The sequence below is a fragment of the Hoplias malabaricus genome, chromosome 16 (genome assembly GCF_029633855.1).
Source record: "Hoplias malabaricus isolate fHopMal1 chromosome 16, fHopMal1.hap1, whole genome shotgun sequence".
NCBI lineage: Eukaryota > Metazoa > Chordata > Actinopteri > Characiformes > Erythrinidae > Hoplias > Hoplias malabaricus.
In genome coordinates, this window is record NC_089815.1 from 11067296 (window position 1) to 11072874 (window position 5579).

Consider the following 5579-nt stretch of genomic DNA (forward strand, 5'->3'; position numbering starts at 1 on the left):
CGTCTCTAACGAGAATCACTGGCTTTTCAAAAAACACAACAACGGCAGCGGAAAAGTTAGGCGCCGTTTACTCACCATGTTTTCGCGTGTTGTTTTTGTTTTTTGGACTGAACACGACTCCGCGCTCAGTTCTCAGATCAGTTTTACTTGTTGCACGTTCGGCTTTCACTGGAAATTTTCGTCGGCCACCGACCAAAGGAGCATATAAACCACTTCAAAACACATACATGTAAAGTTACGAGCTGCCTTTATGAGTCCGATAAAAATAAATGTGAATGCTGCTGTAATTTAAGAGATTTTACAAGCAGCGGTTTGTGCTGGATATGAACGAGCGCTGCATTTCGTGGTGATTGACAGGGCTCTGACCAATCAGCGCTCTGCAGGGTTTATACGTCACCATTTAGTACATACTCGGCATGATTGGAACCCCGAGGAAGCTGGGACTGAAAACTTACCCAGTTCCAGGGACCAGATTTGGCCAGTGGAAAAGCAAAAGAGCCGTGCTGAGTAGAGTCGTGTAAGTTTTATGCAGTGTTAAACGCCATATATTGTATGATGTGTTATGGTGCTATATAGACAATGCAGACCAATCAAATTTCTCATGATGACCACTGTCAAGTGTCCAAATCACCTATGATGGAAGAACTTCAGAGCAATGTAGGTGGCAATGTTATCAGGGGAAGTGATGGACCAGGTTGAATTGCATGAAGAAAATGCTACCATTTACACTCTCCAATACGAACACATGCTGGAAATATGTCTGGTGTTTGTATGCATCCCTGGTTGGTTAAATGGGAAACAAACTAAATATCTCAGTTTGAAATGACCCAGGCACTCTCTCCCTCTGCTCAGGAATGGCACTGCAATTGATGTTGATACTCTATTCCTTCGATGTGTGGGTAACATTGACTTATCATTTCTGTAACAGTTACATTACTTGAGGAGGAACTGACTCCAAATTCAGAAGACCGCTAACTAAAAATAAATACACACAGAAAGTGCTACAAAACTAAAAAACTGAAGTTGCAAAAGAGTTTCTGTGGTGTTTCAAAGAGTGAATAAAAAGTTAAGCAGTCAAGTTATACTTCAAAGATGAACAAGCTAGAGTGGGCTTCTTACTCAAACATACCATTCCACCTTAAAAAGATGCAGAGCTTCTGAATGAACACAAACAAGAAGGGGACATTTTGTTTTATTTTGTTTTGTTGTTAACTGTAGAGCCCCAGGAGTGTCTACCTTGCCTTTAATGGCGCTATGTAAATAGCCATAAATTACATGCCCTGTTTCACTACATGGCCAAAAGTTTGTGGACATTTGCTTATTCAAATATTTTTCTTAAAAGAAAGCTATTCTTAGGATTTTGTTCATCCATTTCTGGCGGTTTTCTGTGTGGATTTGTTGGTTTTCAGATGTCAGTACAGCTCGAGATTTTGTACAGTGATAGGTGAAAATGCTCTGGTCTACTTTAAAACAACATCAAGGCACCAATTGAGGATTGATCCAGGCAACAGAACCTGAGAGACCAGCACAGAGCAGGGGAAAATCCCCCTGTGGAAGCCCTCTAAAGTTGATGTGTTTTTCTCTCTCTCTCTCTCTCTCTGTGTGTGTGTGTGGTCTTTCTGTCAGCAGTTCAACACAAACACATACAACAATCACATACAGCCAATTGATGAAGGCCGTCTGGCTTTCTATCCTTCTATTTCTCTCTCTCGCTTTCTTTCACATATAATTTCACAAACTCTCATTCGCTCTCATTCTCTCATTTTATCTCTCTGTCTCACACATTTTCACATACTCTTTCATTCGCTCTCTCTTTCAAGCTTATTTTTACATACTGTCTGTTACCTCTGTCATAAGCTCTCATTCTTACTCATTCTCTGCCTCTCTCTCTGTCTCTTTCTCTCTCATATTATAGCTTTGGTTAGGCCTTGGCCTTTCCTGTTGCTCTCAGTGCTGTTTGGCAGCTCCAGAATGTGATGTAGCATTGATCAGCTTAGTTTGGATGAGGGTTTCTTTTTGACTGAGAATGTGTGAAGCTTGTGAGTGTTTTTGTACACAGTCTCCAGGTGGAGTCTAGCAGTCGAATGCATTTTGCTGGTTCTGGTGATGATTTCTTTATGGGCTTCTCCATGTTCTCCCGGCTTTGTCATTTTTTCAGCCTTACTGTGGTTGTACTCAAAACACATTGAAAAAAAAAATAAAATAAAATTTCCTTACAAGATGTTCTTCTCCACATTAACACACCATTTACAAAACTCATTCTTTAAGACCCATCTGTGCATGGTTGTTTAGAGAACCAATTGTTGTTCTTTCATTGCATTGCTCCAGAGAACCCTTACTTGCAGCTTTATTTAATAAGATTATAGCTCACTCCTTAACAGATGATTGTGTAAAAGTAAAGCAATATCATAAACACAAGTTCACATTACAGTTTCTAAATGTAGTTCTCTACAGTTCAGACATTAAGATAAACATGATGTCATGGGGCAATCATGTCATTACATGAAATTGTTAGAAATATCTTGTCTTATGCATGAGATAAGTGTTTGTTTGATGTACTTCTCTTTGCAAACCAAAGACACATGTAGGCCCATGTTAGATAAATAAAGACCAAAAAAGCACCCAAATATTTGTATTACACTTAAAATTTAACGTTTTAATATGGGAGGCCGTCTAGGGCAAATACTTTTATGGGAGGCCGTCTATGGCAAATACACTGAAACACTTGCGCACACTACATTGAAACACTTGCACACTACACACTGAAACACTTGCACACACTACACTGAAACACTTGCACACACTACACTGAAACACTTGCACATGACACACTGAAACACTTGCGCATACTACACTGAGACAATTGCACACTACACACTAAATCACTTGCGCAGGCTACACGGAAACACTTGCACACTTGTCGATCAATTCCAATAATGGAAGCGATTCTTTGCCAATGAAATCCCAGATTTAGGCAGTGGATAATCTGGTCTGCTGTTAAATCATACCGTGGACGACCGGACGTGCCACTGGAAGTTGTTGGAGGAATTATGAGAATATTGTTGCCTTGATGTCTTTGGCCCGGAGATTGTTGTAAAATGATTTCTCTCAGCACAGGCCCTTCTCTGCGCCCAACTACACGTATGATGGACTGAATGGTTCTTGTGTGGTGCTCCAGTTCAGTGTAGTGTCTGTGTAGCGGGTCATCTTGTATGGATTCCACACAACGCAGGACATCACGCAAAAAATTACCGATATCCTCACTGTTACCAGAAATACGCAATGGCTGATCAAATATGAAAAGACTAATAAAAATAATAAGAACAAATGTTTGTTCATCTTTGAAAAGACACAGAGCACAGGAATTAGTCATAAAAGATTGTACCCTGTGCCCCACAGCTGAGTACATCTTCTCTCTCTCTCTCTCACACACACACACACACACGTCATGTTTAATATATATACGAGTGTATGTGAAGTGTAGTGAAAATGTTTCAGTATATACTGTGCACGTGTTTCAGTGTAGTGTGTGCAAGTGTTTCAGTGTAGCGTGTGCAAGTGTTTCAGTGTAGTGTGCGCAAGTGTTTCAATGTAGTGCTTGCAAGTGTTTCAATGTAGTGCGCGCAAGTGTTTCAGTGTAGTGCGCGCAAGTGTTTCAGTGTAGTGTGTGCAAGTGTTTCAGTGTAGTGTGCGCAAGTGTCTCAATGTAGTGCGCAAGTGTTTCGGTGTGTTGTGCAAGTGTTTCAGTGTACTGTGCAAATGTTTCAATGTAGTGCGCAAGTGTTTCAGAGTATTTGCCCTAGACGGCCTCCCATATCTTGGGCCTCAGATCACTGACTCCCTGTGTCTGCATGGGTTTCTTCCAGGTGCTCTGGATTTGGACCACAATCTTCTCCTGAAGTAATTACAGAGTACGGATTAATTAGTTTATCTATTATCAACATTACATTACTAAACTTCAATGACACAAAGAAATGTACTGGTTTTACATTGTAAATGCTATCCCTATTCTTTATATATTAGGGCTTTCACAGACTAATCGACTTGTTGACTAAGGCATCCACTAGTTGCCTCAGTGGTGAGCTGCTGACAAGTCAGAAGGAGGAACAAATGTAGCAAGGATGCACGCAACTGCATGACAGCAGCTCTATCACGAAACTACTTTGGGTATCCTGGCAATACTTCAGAAGAGATTAATCCAATTCTGCAGTCAGCTACACAATGTGTAAAGCTATGCTTAAGTACTACACAAAAGTGCTAAATAATCCTGCAATGCATAAACATCTAAAAATGACACACCCTGTGCTAACTGCTATGTAAATTACAAGTAGAGTTTTCAGAATAACTAGTCAACAAGTAGTCAACCCCTAGCATACATACAAGACACCATTTCAAATCAATATTCATTGAAAGACATTATTTACATCTAAAATACTAAATTATTTTGGAATTTCTAATTAAACTGAAATGTTATACTTTTCAAAATATATTGTTGTTTTAATCTTTCAGTATAAATTCTTCAAACTATTGGTGATTTAAAAAAAAATCTGTTTACCAGACCTGATGGAGGGATACGTCAGGGGAAGAGATATGTATTGCTGATGATGCATTTAATGGTGTATTTTTAAAAGTGTGTTTCTATTACATGCTCAGTTCCAGAAGCCAAGAAGCTGCTGGCTGGCCTTCAAGCTGCAGGGGTGAGGGGAAATTACAAGCTCTCCAGATAAACACTCAGCATAATTGTTTTCAGAGAAAAATCCTTTGGCTTACATTCACTGATGCTAGCTGCTCATCTTTTTCATATTCATATTCTTATATATCAGAAACAGTCAAAAGTAGTTTTTCTGTTAAATGATAGAAATACGCCCAAGTGACCCCAATGACTGTGAGTTCCTGTCCGTTCCTGTCAGTGTTACATTAAAGGAAGTAGTCATTTTTACCACCACAATGTAGCAAACAATATTTCTGCAAGTGTTTTTTTTATTATTTTTGGGGTTATGTTTTCTGTAAAGTGTAACTTAAAGGCTAAGCACCAGCTATATGAAAGAGTCAAACAAATAAATACAGTGGAATTTGAGTTCCTAACTTGTGTTTATTGATAGTAAGAAAACATGTTATTTCTTACTAATTCAAGGAATAAGGTTTTAAAGACCGTTGGTCCACCCCCCAACAGTGTTCGGAAACTCTAATAGGCGTCTTGCCTGTGACGTAGATGGTGGACAACAACTCTAGAAGCTGCACTTAATTTAATGCAAAATGATGAAAAGGTGTGTTGTTTTTGGCTGCAATCATTCAGTGTACAGTGGGACATCTGTGCACAAATGGCCCAAAGATGCCAAAATATCCAGAAAAAGGATTAAATTTGTCAACTTTAAACGGGCACTTTGGAAAGGACCACCCGCTCACTCCGTTATCTGTAGCTCATTTCACTGGCGCTTTTCCAACAATATGGGCATGTAAGGAAACGAACGACAGGTGTTCAGGAGCCTCTGTAACATGGAGGTAAACAGGGTAACGACACTTCGCCTGTTTTAGTTGGTGTTAGTTAACGTTAGCTTGACTTGCTAAACCTGGTGGCT

At 39.6% G+C, this 5579-nt stretch overlaps 1 long non-coding RNA gene across 1 annotated transcript; it reads left to right on the forward strand.

Moving 5' to 3' along the window:
- Nucleotides 1-437: 437 nt before the first annotated feature.
- LOC136671665 (uncharacterized) lies at nt 438-4043 on the forward strand. Its single transcript, XR_010795734.1, has 3 exons — nt 438-517; nt 3867-3911; nt 4024-4043. It is a non-coding gene; the product is annotated as an uncharacterized lncRNA (long non-coding RNA).
- The last annotated feature ends 1536 nt before the right edge of the window (nt 4044-5579 follow it).